Genomic DNA, 16991 nt, shown 5'->3' with positions numbered 1-16991 from the left:
AGTCCTTGAACCCGGGCTCTGCCACAGGGGATGGCAGGAGGAAGAGCATTCACTATGCGTATTTTCTGAAATCGTTTGAAGTCTCAACAATAAATGAAACTAAGCCATTGGAGAGGTTCTTCCAGACAGACACCTGCCTTTGCTGTATTTACCTCTGTGGCCTGCAGGCCATTATGTGAGACACTTAAAAAGGTAGGGAGTCACTTCCTCCCAACCTGTGATTAGTGAGAGGCCACAACCGTTGCCACTCAAGCTCCAGACGCCTGGACGAGACAGCGGGGCCCCGACTAATGGCTGTCCCATTCCTCCCCTGGCCCAAGCCGCCCATGGCAGAGGGTGCAATCGTCCATAAACTGATGAGGCATTTCAAGGAGGGTGTCTCATTCTTAAAAATCTAGATCTTCTCAGAGGCCGACTTTGGTTCCGAACGAATCAAAGTAGCATTCTGCTCAAGAGTAATCCCCTCTCCCCCTCCATATGTCTGGTATATGTGTGTGTAGGAACACATATAACCATACAGGTTTTTAATTTTATTTATTTTTAAATGAGTGACTGAAACACTTCCACATCAGCTTTATTTTCCGGAGGTGCCATCTGGAGGAGGCAGGGGGGAATGACACCATTAAGCTGACATTCAGGAAGCGAGACTGCTGAGGGGCTTTCTCAGGGACTCATAAAGGTCACAGGAAGGAGATGTGCCTCAGGAACCCTCAGTGAGAACAGGAGGGACCAGGAAGGGGAGGGTCTGGATAATCCACATGCTAGGTGATAATTTATTCAACCAAGTAGTAACTATTAGAAAGACATGGTGACATATTTCAGTCATTTAATGTGCTGACTCAGAGTCAGGCCCTGTACTTGCCACCTGATGGAGATGAATGATACCCACTTCCTCCCCCCATGGGCTGACCACAGTGTTTCCTGGAGTCACACAGACTTTGTACAGGCAAGAATGGACACATGCTATACGTGAGTCTCAGCCTGTTAGAGGTTGAGAAGAAATGGAACCAGGTGGAGTGATCCTGGAGGGCTCCATGGAGGCAGCACTGAAGCCAGCCTTTGAAGGAGTCGGGGCTAACACCCATGTACTAGAGAATGTAAGCTCCATGAGGGCAAGGGCTCATCTGTCTTGTGACTTGTTGTACTCTTAGGGCCCTGCACACAGTAGGTGCTTATTAAGTGCCAAATGGAAACATCAGAAATCTCCAGCCTAAAGAAATCCGCCAAGCTGACTCACAATCCATATTTTACCAGTAAGAACAGTCATTTCTTCAATGTATATGCCCTCCGTTGAATAACTGCCCAAGACAAATACCTATGAAGGTGGTGCACCGGTGGAGGTGGGGGCGACACCCCTGACAGGCCTGGATGGGGCGAGGTGTCACTGATGGAGAGCTGCCGTGTCTTTTATGAACCAGGAGGCAGGCAAAGGACCGAGGCCCATATACACTCTAGGTCTTTACACTCATAAGCAGATACTCAGACATCAGAATAATGGGGAACACCACCTATGTGAACAAATGAACTGCACATGTATTTCTGTGCCTAAAAATGAGGATTGGGGGCATTGGCATGGGAGCAATGCAGCAGACAACATGAATCCTAAGTGGAAAGAGGATGCCTACCGGAATCCTGTCTCCTTGTCCACCCAAACTCGCAGGGTTACAGAAAAGTGAGGGAGCTCTTGGCCGGGGTGAGCAGCGAGGGCAGGGCCTGAGCCTGAAGGTAGGGACCCGGCGGGCATCCGTGGGAGAGCAGGACCTGCGGTCCATCACTAACAGTTTGGGGACCCACATAAGAAGGAAGGGAAAAGGGTCCATATCCTGCCAGCTGCAGACAAAGAAGGATCACATTTCATTTTAACCCTCTCCTCGCTTTCAGAACGGGAAAGTCTAAAGATGTCTCTTCGTGTTTACAGTGAACACTGGATTGCTGAGCAGGACTGTCTTTAGGTCAGCGGTTCTCAACCTGTGGGTCGCGACCCCTTTGGCGGCCGAACGACCCTTTCACAGGGGTCGCCTAAGACCATCCTGCTATCAGATATTTACATTACAATTCATAACAGTAGCAACACTACAGTTATGAAGTGGCAACGAAAGTAATTTTATGGTTGGGTCACAACATGAGGAACTGTATTTAAAGGGCCAGAAGGTTGAGAACCACTGCTTTAGGTGGATGATGCTCAGGGCGTTCTAGCCTTACGTGGGAAAGGAGCTGGTAGTTGTACAAATTGGTTCAAAAGAAAAAGAAATTAGAGATGTTGTGTCCTAGCTTCTCTCTGTGGGCTCAGCCGCATAGGATTTGGTCCCCTGCACTTTGGAAAGCAGGTTCAAAGGAGATCTCCCCCTCATCTGGCAGGTCGAGCACTAAACATGGCCGAGGCCTGGATGGACCATCCTGGACCGGGAAGGGGCAGAGAGCCAGGCCACGCTCGGAGTGCTGCTGTGGACCGATGTTCTGCAGGGAACAGCAGGGCTTCTTGAACAGTTCTGCACCAGATCACTTGCCTGACATTACTTCACTCTGCTGGAGTATTTATGACTTAAAAAATGCTAGCAGCGAAGATAAACCAAGAAGGGAATTTTTGTCCATTTTTATTTATTTTTAAAAATTATGTTTTCATTGATTTCAGAGAGAGGAAGAGAGAGAAACATCAATGATGAGAGAGAATCATAGATCGGCTGTCTCCTGTACGTGCCCTGTTGGGAATCGAGCCTGCAACCCAGGTATGTACCCTGACCAGGAATCGAACCGTGACCTCCTGGTTCATGCGTTGATGCTCAATTGTTGAACCTAGCATGCTCAGACATTCTCAAAATCATTTTTAGGTGAAGGATGAATGAAACAACCTACTGAATTACTTTATTCTGTTTGTAATTAAAAAAATAACTTGTCCCTTATTAAGGGGACAAAGGAAACATCAGCATAAAGAGATAGATCAGAACATCAAAGTCATTTAAAAAAATGCTCAAGTGTGTACGAGAAAGCCACTTGTGAGCTGCCTGAAGCCCCGAGAGAGAAAAATCAATTAAAGTAGATTTTGTCTTATTTTGAGGGGAAAACAACCCCAAGGAGACGGCTTCTTGGCTGAAGTTGGAGTTCACACAAAGTCCATGCTAGATTTCTTCTTAAAATAATGAAAAAGCTAAAGAAAGGAGGGCAAAGCTGGGCCCTGACCCTCAGCCCCACACAGGAAAGAATTCCGCCATGTGAACACACACACACACATACACACACACACACACACACACACACACCCCTAAAACTGCTGGGAGAAGAGAAATCGTCTTCTAGTCCCAGGCTGTAAATTTGAGACATCTGTGATTAATAAAGCACTTTAAAAAAAACACGTAAGAAGAAAAGGAAAGGGTCCATATCCTGCTAGCTGCAGACGAAGGATCACATTTCATTTTAACCCTCTCCTCGCTTTCAGAAGAGAAAAATCTAAAGATGCTTCTGAGTGTTTGGAGTGAAAACTGGACTGCTGAGCAGGACTGAGCCCTGAATACAAACTCCGGCCTCTGACTCTGACTGTCCCCAGATCTGCCCACTTCCTTGCAGGGCTCAGCATGTCTCCTCCACTGTCTCCACCACACATGGCAGGGGCAGAGATGTTTGCTGCTGTGTTTCTGCTGCGCTTTAGAGTTTAAAGCCTGCCTTTCCCTTACAGTGCTCACTTCACAGACCAATGGGCATTCAGAAGCAAGGGGCTGAGGATCGAGCCCCCCTGGTGGGTCTGCACTGGGCCTGGGTATCTCTCACAAGGCCCTCGTGTCCTGGTTGTGAAATGCCTGGCGCCTCACCCGGCTGCTGGGGGAAAGGAACAAAAATGTCTTTGTAAACTGAGAGCCTAACACGCAGATGAAGCAATACTCACATTTTTTGCATAGAAAAAGCAATCGCAAAAGAGGAGGAAGAAAGCAGGACAGAGTGGAGCTGGGACATGTGGAAGGAAGACAAGCCCCCTGGGCAGCAGCAGCAGGAAGACCGGGCGAAGCTTGCGCCCTTGGACGGCTGGTGTCACAGGGCTTCACTGTCCCTGCACGTCTGCTGTGACAGGCCTCCCGTGCTCCACACACCGTCCGCTAAACGCGCACAAGGGACCCACGCTGACCGCCAGCCATGTCTGATGAGGCGCGGCCTCCACACAGACGCGCGCGTTCAGCACTGGGAGGCTTCCCAATAAAGGGCTGTCTCGCATTTCTAATTCTCCTCCAGACTCTCCCGGAACAACTTTAACTGGCTCGTTTTAAAGAAAGGCATGCCCATCTTTCCGTCCACGGGCGGTGTTCAACCCTATCTGCCCAGGTAACAACGCCAGGACGTCGGGCACATCCGCTCTGACCTGGATTAGCCCAACTCAGGGCTCGGCACACGCCCCACGCAAAATGCTGATGACATTCTGGCCGTAAAGACTTAGAGAAATGTTTATTTATCAGTGACTGCGATGTGCCAGAGAAAGATAACGCAGTCTACGTTCCAACAGACCAGGCAGGGTTTAGTGAGGGGCACTGAGTCTACTAAACCTTTGTCTGGTCAAGAATTCAATTCAGCAAACCCATGTTTTTATTTAGAAAACTCTTCTACCACACCAGGAAGGCTGACATACACATATGAAAATCAGATCTGTAAGTGACTTATAAAGCAAAGAGCAAGTGACTCTTAGCTTAGGGCTGCTGCCTGGGTTGGTCCAGATATTCTAGAGCACATTTTTCTGTGTAAATGACTCATCTTTATGATTTTCAAACTGGATTTTAATTCGCCTGCTTTTGGGATCAAGGTAACCATTTTTTGGAATAAACACAAACAAACAAAATAGACCATAACACACTAGAAATCCTCTTGAGGATTACATAAAAAGTAAGGTGACCTGTAAATTATTCTGGAAGCTGCAGTTCCAGGAGTCGTCTCTCAGTCTTAACAGCGATCACTTCGCCTCCACACGCGAGTGCTGGGTGTAGTGGCTGACAAGGTTGGAGGCGTAAGTCGAAGCTGGGGTATTACGTGGGGAATTTTAGGAAACTGACCTGTCCAGATACGGTCACACTTTTGGTGATTCAGAATACAGAATTAGGTCTTTCTAGAATCCTTTCTCAAATTTAAATCTACACCCTATTTGTGAATGAGTGTCTGAAAACTTGATTGCTTTCTAGTTTTTCACTTTAGGTATTACTCTACTCTTTCCTATGTGCCGGCGCTCTTCCAGGTGCGAGTCGGCGATCCTTACTTTGCTCCAGTGCAGACTGAAAACGCATCAGGGGCTGAAAGGCAGACTCGGACTGGGCACTGCATCCTCACCGAGTCGCCGCTTCTCTGCACACACCTGCGTCCAGGTGTTCTAGGCTCCGCTCTGGGCTGCGAGTCTCACACAAACTCATGTTAACACGGGGAAGACTCTTTTAAAAAAGTTAGAGGCTGTCCAGAGGCACTGGACACTCGTTTTGCAGGATGGGCATGGCTGAAAATGAGGCACGGGAACACTGGGTGAACATTTTACCTTAGTTCACAATTTGGTGAAATATTTCACTGTGGGTCCTTGATGTGAAAATGTGAATTCTGTGCTTGCTTTCAAATATGATGTGAAAACAGAAAACATGAAGGAGAAGAATAAATTTCCCCAGCTTTCTTAAAAAAAAACCCAAATCCCTAGATTCAACCAGAGGTCCAGCACAGCTGTAATGAAGAACACATGGTCCTTGCTGCCTGCACACAAATGACCCACACACTCGCTCCCTGTGCGCCCCGCCCCGCCCAACTCACAGGGGAGCCTTCACTTGCAGCCCACCTCCTGGACCCCTGAGTGAAAGAACACAATATACTGCAATCACGGGTATTAATGAAAACAGACTCAAAGAAACAACTGGACTCAATTAGAAACAATTGCTCTACCTTCTTGTGGAGGCTGAAAGCAAGGAGTGTGGGCGCATGCACACAGCAGTTTCCCTGTTTTGTGCTCTCGTCCTAGGGGCCACGTTATGAACAGAAAACAGCCTCCTCAACACCACCTGACCAGGAGCAGAGAAACGAGGTCTGTGACATCCATCTAACCTATCAGAACGTGCAAACTCGATCTTCTACTCTCAGAGAACCTAAAGGCTGTTCTCAGGGTGGTTTCTGAAAAGAGTTAAAACATTACATAATGGTTGGAAAATATGCTTATGCCAACCAACAAATGCAAAACTCCAAGCATCACTTTTCCTCTCAAATTCATGCTTGTGAGGGGAAGGCTGCCAGAATTTCTAGTCAGGAAACGGTCGCAGTTTGTTTATTTAATCCTCACCCTAGTATATGTTTTCCATTGAGAGAGAGAGAGAGAGAGAGAGAGAGAGAGAGAGAAACACTAATGTGAGAGAATCACATCAATTGGTTGTCTCCTGCACAAGCCCAACTAGGGCTGGGGATTGAACCTGCAACCCAGGTACCTTCCCTTGACCGGAAATTGAACCTGCAACCCTTTCATTGCCCAGGCGGATGCTCTAACCATTGAGAACACCAGCCAAGACAGAAACCATCTCATTTAAAGGTCTTTCTCCATTTGAATCTCATCACTTGCATTTCCAATAAAGAAATGTAGAGAAATTAAATAAAAAAATGAAAGGAGACGGTGTAATCCTCTGCTTGGCCAATCAGATAAACAGCACATGGCATGTTGCCGAAGTGTGGATCTGAAAGCACTTCAGAAATGAAATAATGAGGAAAGAGGCATTACTGACAGTGAACCACCGGAAGAATGGACTAGTTCTGATCAATGTAAGGACTTCAGTAGAATCTACTGCAATGAATCATCCAGGCCCTGAACACACAGGCCCTGGCTCATCGCTGGGCAGGATCGCTCAGTGCCCGTGATCTGTGGCTGGGCCAGGTTAGCACCAGGCGGCTGGTTTCCAGAGCATGATGAGCGTGGTGGCTGTGACAACATCCTCCTGGCACTGTGGAGGCGGGGCGTGCCTACCTGACACGCCTTCGGGGGGGGGGGGGGGCATGGGGAACCAGGCACAGACAGTCACACACTGCTGAACCACATGGTTACAAAACACTTCTGTTATCAGACGTTCTCCTCTTTTTAAACTCTGCTTTATGTTGGAGCTTACTTTTTTAAAAAAAAAACATTTTTATTGATTTTAGAGAGAGGAAGGGAGAGGGATAGAGAGAAACATTGATGAGAGAGAAACATTCATCAGCTGACTCCTGCACGCCCCCTACTGGGGATCGAGCCTGCAACCAAGGTACATGTCCTTGACCAGAATCGAACCCGGGACCCTTCAGTTCTCAGACCGAGGCTCTATCCACTCAGCCAGACCAGTTAGGGCTAGTGCTTACTTTCGGATGCAGCCCTTCTCCCCCCCCAGTGCAAACACTGGCTTTGTTCAAGGGGAGTTTCTAGCCTTTGGCCCTATCTTCTTGGAATGACAGGGCCATTCTCTCTGCTTTTTATGGGAGCCAGCCCTTGAAATATATTTTCGGGAGATGAAGAGCAGGCTTTTTCTGCAACCAAAAGTCTAAGCTGTCACAAAAAGAAAAGAAATTCCCAAGGGAGTCAGATTCCTGACTTTTACCCAAGGACAAAAGCAGATGTTTCAAGATATCCTTGCTGGATGAAAGAAAGACAACTTCCCAGAAGATTACATAAAAATGAGAAACACACGCTCAGATCCTGCACACTGCAGGCACTGATGTCCACCTCCCGGCCCTCACACTCCGGAAGGGGGAGCCACAGCGCCCTCGGTGTCACCAGCTGGGGGATCAGCCCGCACATCAGCCCAGCCCGGACGTGGCCCTCCTGCCCACACGGAGCCCCACGCGGTGCTGCTCCACGTAAAGCTTGGCAGCCAGAGGGGCGGCCTGACACCCATGAGGGCAGAGGGGGAAGAGGCCTCGACTTCTCACCCGGGTCCACCTTCCCTCCTACAGGAGGAAACAAAGGCGTAAGCCCACGTCCAGGCTGCTTCCCGGAACTCTGCAGGGGAGGGCGCTGCGTGGGACGGACGGCATGGCCACCCGGCCCGCCAGGCAGGCAATTAATGGCACCCTGCGGCATGCTGATCTTGGCCCCGTTCTGCTGCGGGCGCAGAAACCAGGAAAACCCCTGAATGCCCCTCTGTTCAGTAGGCTTTTTCAGGGGCTGAGACCCTCTGTTCCTGAGAAGCCCAATGACGAACGCCACTTACACAAAGAAAGATTATGCAAACACAAAGTCTGTGTGTTTACCAGATTACTTAGCATTTAGTATCCTCTGACTTAGGGATAAGGAGGCTGCTCTGTGCTAACAGTGTGTTCTGGATTCTTCATTGGGAAGTCACTCTCAAGGCAATACAGTATTTACTCTTGTCCTGAATTAGATGATCGTCCTTGAAAAGAATAGAAAGTTAACTTGAAGGGAATAAGCCCCCACAGCACTCGCTCTGTCTGATTCTGCCTTAGCAGAGGTCCTAACACTGCTAAGAACATGGATGTTTAACTCTGGGCATACTTATTCCTGATATTAAACACAAAGTGTTAGCCATGAAAGTGCTCTCTTAATTGAAGGAGGCCGACATTTGTAACAACAGTCTTCCTGATGAATATGGATGCTTTTGGTTGATGTCTTCTTATTACTCATTGAAAACAAACAAAAAAAACCCCCCACGAAATAACTTAGGCTGCCTTCTTCAAGAAGAAACCAAGGCTTTTTTTAAGGGGGTGATTTGTAGATTTTTAAAGTTGGAAGTGTCTTTAAATGAAGACAAAGACATCCCATGCAAGATGGTTTAAAAGAACAGTCTGCAGTTACCAGTTTAAACTATGTGACTGATTTATTTCAGGTGGCGACAGCTCTCTCTTCATTCATATAGAAGTTTATTATTTTAAATTAAGACCAGATTCAGAATGCCAACATGCCAAAGTCTTTCCCCTACATTCTAGAAAATGCATGAACTGCCTAAGACCGCGCCTACCCCAAATATGCTATAAACCATGCAAACTTGAAACTGTTTTCATAAAGCCACATATCTCATTTCATAGAGCCGTATACTCGTTCTATATAGCATTAAGTAAAAACAAAATCGGCCTTGGAATGTTCTGCAGTGAGCCTGCCAAGCCGCATCACTCTTCACATCATCTGCCCGCAGGTTAGCTGGAGTTTCAGGCTCCAGGGACGGAATATTAGTTTAGAAAGAGTTACAGCTGTGGAGAATCAGGAAATGGACGATCTCCCCCCACCTCAAACCACAAAGCAAAGATCTAGTACTATATTCTAGGGTCCCCGGTGGTTTGGTTCAAAAACAAAGAAACGAAAAGCCCCAACCAATTAGGAATTCTTTTCACAATTGTATTTTAGTAGCACCTCTACCAAAAGCAAAATGCTGTCCTAATTAAAGCTAAGTCGTCGAAAGTGGGGTCACCACACAGGTGAGAAGGCAAAAAGCCCACTGTGTCCACTTCCAAGAACACAGGGATTAAGGGTTGCAATGCCATAACCTCAGCTACATGCGACTTGATGACACCCTGCCTGCCACCATCCTCCAAGAATTGAGTGGCACTGAACTTTATTTTTTATTTTTTAAATATATTTTATTGATTTTTCCACAGAGAGGAGGGGAGAGGGATAGAGAGTTAGAAACATGGATGAGAGAGAAACATCGATCAGCTGCCTCCTGCATGCCCCCTACTGGGGATGTGCCCGCAACCAAGGTACATGCCCTTGACCGGAATCGCACCTGGGACCCTTCAGTCCGCAGGCCGACGCTCTATCCACTGAGCCAAACCGGTTAAGGCTGAACTTTAGTTCTCAGCTTGTGATTCTGTAATTTTTCAAGGACTGCCCACACTCCTTCCAGGAGATCACATACTGAAACGACAATAGCAAAAAATGGCAGAAGTAAAAGAGGGCTGGTGCAACTGTTTCTGGCTATTCACGCATCCAGCATGGGATCTGAGATCCCCATGTATAAGGAAGGCGTTTGGGAGGAGTGACCGAGCCCAGGACAAGGTGGCTCTAAGATGCCCCCACTCCTCCTCACCCATACGTCAAGCTTTTAGGAACTGTCACCAGCCGTGCTGTTCAGGCAGCTGAGGAACCAACTGCAGAGAGAAGGAAGGAGACAGGAAGGCCCGGAGCTGTTCCAGGAAGGAACAAAGAGGCACAGAGACAAAGGGAATGAAGAGGACGCCTCTGCTAGGAACGCCAATTACTGCACAAATCCTGCCTGTGGCTTTAATTAGTGCCCAGGGTGACGGACTGGCACTGCCGGGCAGGGAGGGCAGGAGGGAGCCATGTAGGAAATAAGCAGCAGCCTCCGCCTGGGGAGCGGGGGCGGAGGAAGGCTGGGGTGAGCGCTGTACGTTGGCTTTCTTTCCAGCTGGAGAAAGACAAAGGGGAAACGTCCGGTGTTTAGCTCGACGTCATAAATAAGCACATTCCCTTCTTGTTACTGAAGACTCCTTACTCCACCTCGCATGGGCGGCGGGGCCTTTGGCCACTTCTTCCAGCGACCCACCAGCTTTCAGAGATAAAAGGGAAAGAGGCGTTTCCTAGGGCTGTCCACTGTGTTCCAGAAGTCCTTCTGTGGCTGTAGCCGTGGACGTGAGAATGAATACCTCTAGTCTCCATGCTGATACAGTATAGGTCCATTTCCTGACAATATGAATTGGTATTAATTTAATTTTATTTAAAAAATTTTCAATATATATTTTTATTGATTTCAGAGAGGAGGGGGGAGATATATATATATATATATATATAGAGAGAGAGAGAGAGAGAGAGAGAGAGAGAGAAACATCAATGAGAGAGAATCACTGATCGGCTGCCTTTTGCATGCTCACTACTAGGGTTGAGCCTGCAACCCAGGCATGTGCCCTTGGCCAGAATCGAACCTGGACCCTTTGGTCCACAGGCTGATGCTCTATTCCAGCCGTGGGCAAACTACGGCCCGCGGGCCGGATCCAGCCCGCAGCCCGTTTGAAATGAATAAAACTATTGAAAAAAAAGAGCGTACCCTTTTATGTAATGATGTTTACTTTGAATTTATATTAGTTCACACAAACACTCCATCCATGCTTTTGTTCCGGCCCTCCGGTCCAGATTAAGAACCCATTGTGGCCCTCGAGTCAAAAAGTTTGCCCACCCCTGCTATTCACTGAACCAAACCAGCTAGGGCAAATCGGTATTAATGTTAACACGATGTCACAATAGAAACCTTCTTCAACAGTGTACTTGAGAAAATGGACAATAGAAAGGATTGGGATGTATTCCTTCAGTCAGATTTTAAAAATGTAATAAAAGATGCGTCACTTTACATAGAAGAAAACGGGGCCAGCTTACCAGTGGTTGCCTATGGCATTATTTCCCTCTTCTGCGCCATGTGTCTGTGAATGTTTCAATCTTTTTTTTATAATTAGCATATAGTCTCAGAGAAACTACCTGTTTTGCGAGATGCGCTTTGTTAAGGTTTGGATGGTTTTGTGTGAGCATGTGGGTCGGAGTCCACTCCACCCTATTCCCCAGTCCTGGAAGCCAGGAAGAGGAAATGAGGGAGCCCCCCCAACTCCAGGCTCATTACCCAGGCCCCCAGGCCCCCAGGCAGGCTGCAGGGTTTATGGACTTGCTCACTCACCCCCCCAGGCCAACTGCCAGCACCTGGAGGAAATTCTTCAGAGGAAAAAGCCATAAATTCCTGTTCCCCTGAAGCCGCGCTGAAGGGAAATACTTAGAAAGGCCACATTCCAGAGAGAGATGACAGCTGAGAGAAGAAGGAACTCCAGAGCCAGGGAAGGCCATTTCCTCGGGGGTGCCTCACCTTCGACCCCGGTTTCTAGAGCACTGTGAGGGAACCGTTCAGTCTATTTTTAAATGTGCACTTTAAAAGGTTTTAATATTTCAAATTTTTATATTCGCCCTAAGTAAGGCCAAATAATGGTAAGTTTCTTTGCTTTTTGGCTGGAAATGTATATAAATTCATCAGTGTGCAAAATGGCCGTCCCCCCAAATTGTCATCCTAAGCTCAGAGTGACAATTATATACAGCTTTGATCAGTGAAAACTGAGAAAATAAATTATTTTAAAATTTTAGTTTGCTTAAAAGGAAAGCAATAACCTTCCATGTAGCCTTCGGAGAACATACCCATAGCAGGCATACTTTTATTTTTATTTTTTGCAGGTGAGGAAACTGCAGTGGAGTGACATTAACAAAGACTCTGTCAAGGTCACACTGGCAAGGTGAGCCAGGCAAGGGCCCCGGTTGTCTGACTTCTACAGCACCATCCTGTCTGCACTTTATTACGCACACTGTGTCTTAAACTCTGACTCATTAGAAAATACTGAAAGAGCAAGAACTATGAGACAGACTTCAGTTTGCACAGTAAGTTGTGTGAAACAACCAGCCTTCATGGCTGAAACAATACGGCACTGTGCTGAGCACTGCGTGGCTTTCGCTCACTCACAGGAGGCAGCGTCCTGCGTGCGGGCGCCCTCGGTGTGCAGGGGGCCCTGCTGCTGGCCGGCTGCCTGCTTCCAGAGTGGGCTCAGACTCTGTTTCAGCAAAGGAACGTCTTTCTTACATTTAGTCTTTGAAATGTTTTCCTTTAGTTTATAAAAACAAAAAGTGCATTGCTGAGAATCCACGCTCCTCTTCGAAAAGCAAAAACCAGAGGAGACCTGAAGACAGCTCAGGAGCCATAAGGCACGCAGTTCACCCTGAACATGGACCTGCTTCGTGTTAAAGAAGGCCACTCGGGGGACCAGGTCCAGCACCGAACACATTCCATGTGTCCCATAAAAGGGTACATTTATTTCAGAATGGGAACAAATGCAAGAGTTCCCCTATCTTGTTGAGAGAGCTGGGCTCTCCCAGAGGAACCCTCTTAAAAGGTAATTTACAGTTCTTCCTGACCTTCCCGCCTCTCAGCAGTAAAACTCCCGGGCTGAGGGCTGTGTAAGTTACTGGTAAGGGCAATGTCTGCAAATAAAAACACGCTTCCACGCAGATCGTCCCAAGCAAGACTAATTCACATCTGGACAAGGAGGACGCCCGGATGAATATGTCAGAAAGAAAAACTGTTTGTTCCCAAGGTACTCCAACGAACAAACCCCCAGGTTGCTTGTGAGTATAAAGAAAGGGTTTACAATCCCTCTCTAGGATTTACTGGGCATTTTAAAGTTACTTTAGGATTTATTTCTGGAATATTACTCAAAGTCATTTTTTCCGCTTTCAATTGGATGCATATATATTTTCCCATTATTAATTTAATACGGGGAATCACACTGCATTAAATTATCACTCATGTAACATGGCATTTAGGAAATGGTTTTGGAATTACTATGAAGGTTTGGGGGAAAAACGGACATTATTCCTCCAGGAGAAAAAAAAAGTCAAACTAGTTTTGCTTACTCTCATCTGTCCTTTACTGTAAAGAGATTAGTTTTTTTCTCCCATGAAAATTCCATTGGACATCAATTTCTTTCCAAATCTGTGTTAGCTTAATTAAGATTTTGGTGGTGACAGCTTGGATAACATCACCTGGAGTTTCCATTATAGTTTGAGAACTGCCAGAGCAAAAATATATCTAGGGAAAACCAAAAATATCTTTGCAAGCTGTCCTCCTGTACTCGTTCAATAATGCCCCTCCAGAAGAATGCCCAGGAAGCCGGAACACTGCTGTGATTCAAAACTCCCTCTATTAGAAGAATGCTGTTTCCTTAAAATCCATTACTTCTTAGAAAAACTGCTTTTTAAAACATTTCAGCCCAACCCTGGCTGGGCAGCTTAGTTGGTTAGAGCGCAGTCTCAATACGCCAAGGTTGCAGGTTCGATCCCCAGTCAGAGCACATACAAGAATCAACCAATGAATGCAGAAATAAGTGGAACAACAAATCAGTCTGTCTGTCTGTCTGTCTGTCTGTCTGTCTGTCTGTCTCTCTCTCTCACTCTTCCTTCCATCCCTCCATCCCTCCCTCCCTCTTTCTAAAATCAGTAAAATGAATAAATAAATAAAAATTTGGCCTAAACTTTGGGATGTTTATGATACGTTGAGAGGATGCTCTATTGTCATTCCCATCCTGCAGATGAAGAAATGAAGTTTAGAGAGATAATTTACTAGAGACCCGAAACCACTGACATGGAATCAGACTTTTGATGGTATCAGTTGTTTTCGTCACTGCACAGACAGTATTATCTTCAGTAAAGAGGCCACAGGGTCACCTGCTTTCACACGCCCAGTGCAGAATTCCTGGTCACAGTGTCACTAGGGGCCCGCCCAGCCTGACACCTCCACAGAGGGAGGCCATTCTTAAACACTGTAATTAGCATAAACATAAAACATGTTATGGTCAGTGACTTAAAAAAGTGTTTTGATAGCTTGGTGAACAAAAAAATACAAGAAATAGTATCCAGAACAATGTTTCTACCGACAAATTTAATATTCACACAGCCAACACTTACTCCCTCCGGCCCGTTTGTTGTTTGCCTCTGGTATTTCACACACACACATGTCAACAGTGCCAGGCCCCTTCACATCTGGAAGCACATCTTCTGAGGCTCCCTTTTCCTCGGAGCCCTTCTTTGCTGGGTCGCTCCCCCAACCCTTCTCTACTGAGCTCACAATGACCAGAGCCCAGGGCTCCCTCCTGTGCCCCCCCTGAAGCACCTGTGAATATGCTGGCAGAGGGGAGGCAAACACACTGCAAGGGCCCAGGTCAGGAGTGAAACCCTGTGGACGCCGTGCCTGCCGGGATGCGGGAGACAGCCCTATGCAGGGGTCAGCCCGTGAGGACTCATTCTAACGACTACACGGCTTGGACAGATGTCAATGGTGGCCAGCCTCCCCTGCAGCACTGCAGTTCTGTGGGGACCCACAGACCTAATTCCTCCCTTCACTTCATTCTCTTACATCCTCTGGCCTTTTCTCAAGTGGAGGGAAGCTGATTTACTTGGCAGGAGTCGTGTTTGCTGGTCTTGACTCTAGTTTTGTGTATAAAGCCAGAGCCCGGTATATACCCACACGCCCCTGCAATGCCCTGGGGGTTACCGGGAGATCCCTTGCCCCCATATGACTTTATATCATCTTATCACATGGCCGCAGTTCTTCAGAGAAGGGACCGGGCAATCTACATGTAAACATGGGACACTGCCCCTTCTTGGCTGGGTTGCCGAAAAATCCCAAACGAAATTAAACCTGAAACAGACATACGACGAACTAAAATCATAAGAAGGCAACTGACAGCTTAGATTACGTTCCTGCTTACATGCCATTTATGAGAAAAAAGGGATCATCAAAAGCAGTCCCCAGACAGTAAGAGTGCCTTACACCCCAGCAATCAGCCTGTGGCTGCACAGAGCACAGTCCCATTCTGAGAGGTCCCCACAAACCACCCCACACAGCCCCCTCTCACACAGCCGACAGCAGATAACACACTTCAGGGCGAAAACACCTCAGAGGGGCACACGCAATCGTCCTGCACCACCTGGAAGGCAGCCAGGTGCAGGGGCGGGGAGCACGGGTACCTAGGTCGAGGATCCAGTACTTGCAGGTGCCCGGCTGCGCGCTGCTGCGGTAGGCTGAGCCCACGGGAGAAAGCGAGTCCAGTGGATCAACCGGCTTAATTCCATTTGGCATGGTGCACGTTGAGCTGGCTGGAGGCTGAAGGCGCCGATCCCCACCCGATCTGTCCCAAGGAGCAGCCAGCGTAAGCCACTCGTCAAAATCAGGTTCAACAGGCACAGCAGCCGGCGGGGGCGGCCACGGGGGCAGGCACACTGGCTGGCCGTGCGGCCTGGGGCCCCGCCACGGGCGATCTGCAGCTCCTCCCGGGACAGCCTCTCGCTGCGCCTGCCTCTCAGCTCTGCTGTGCAGTGGGTTTCACATGTGGGAACATCCAGCCGCCCTGGATTACATTCTACCACAGTGACTCTAATTGGAGCTCAAGGAAATTCTGAGGGCGCAGTGAGACCAGATGTTTCTCCTCCCCTCCACCAGCCAGAGCTGCGATTTCCTTGCTCAGTGAAATGTCAGGGGACCCGTCTGCGCCAGGCTTGCTGACTGGGGCTCTGTGAGCGTTCGGACGGACGGAGGTCTTCTCTGAGATATACAACCGACTGCCTCCTGGTGCGACTTGATAGCAAGAAGAAACAGTGACATCAGTGTGCTGCCAGGTCGCTCCTCACTTATTAGAAACACATCTCCCCCCGTTCTCCCAGCAGCAGCCACGCACATGGAGAGAAAGGCCCTTCCTTGTGACTTGCAAAGGCGTTTTCAGGAGGGCAGCTTAGACAGGCTCATCTGTGTCCTTTTTGGAAACTGGACATTTTCTTTAGCCAACACAAATCCTGCTCTTTATGGAAAGTTCCCCTGTGTTCTCCCCCTTGTCTCACACTGCACAATGGCTGGGAGGGACTGTCCATTGTTTAACCATCACGAAGGCTGACTTCAGGAGGGCATGCGCTCTCCTGTTTCTCATGAATTCAAGGAGCTCACGAGCGCTGTCCACATTAGACTGCGATGGCCGCATGGGGGTGCAGACTATCACGCGGCCCCCAGTGACTTAGACATTTCCGGAGGGGGTGTTATTTGCTGAAGCCTACACGTACCTTAACAGAATTAGGTGCTCCCTTCTTGAGTTCAATTTCTGAGTAATTCTTCTCATTTCTGCTTCATCTAACCTGATAGTATGATTTTATTTGTGCTGTATTATTGCTTTGAAGAAACATGTTCTTTTTTAGCTCCTTAGTTTTTAAAAACGGTTAAACTTGGGTTCTCCCACCACCCTCCTTTGCAAAGTATATTTTAAAAATTGTCAAACTAAAAAAAATGTGAAAACTGCATAGACTTCTGATTCTTTCTCAGTTTAAGACAATAAACAACCATAAGAAAGAAGAGGATACACTCAGGGCGTCCGAGAAAGCTGTCTCAGGCACTGTGTACCTCCCTCAGGCAAACAGCCAGAAGTGGGAGCGGGCATTTCCAGGCCCCCGTTAGGCCCCATATGCTTTTTTTTTTTTAAGTTAAAAAAGAACTCGATAT

General features: G+C 47.7%; 1 protein-coding gene across 1 annotated transcript in view; it reads right to left on the bottom strand.

Moving 5' to 3' along the window:
* The window catches only part of TRIO (trio Rho guanine nucleotide exchange factor), a 190669-nt gene that overhangs the window by 38299 nt on the left and 135379 nt on the right, over positions 1-16991 (bottom strand). The gene's annotated exons all lie outside the window — the stretch shown is intronic.

This window comes from Myotis nattereri (genome assembly GCF_964212035.1).
Source record: "Myotis nattereri genome assembly, chromosome: 4".
Lineage (NCBI taxonomy): Eukaryota > Metazoa > Chordata > Mammalia > Chiroptera > Vespertilionidae > Myotis > Myotis nattereri.
The sequence above is the reverse complement of the archived record's forward strand: the minus strand, read 5'-3'. Positions and strand labels throughout refer to the sequence as shown.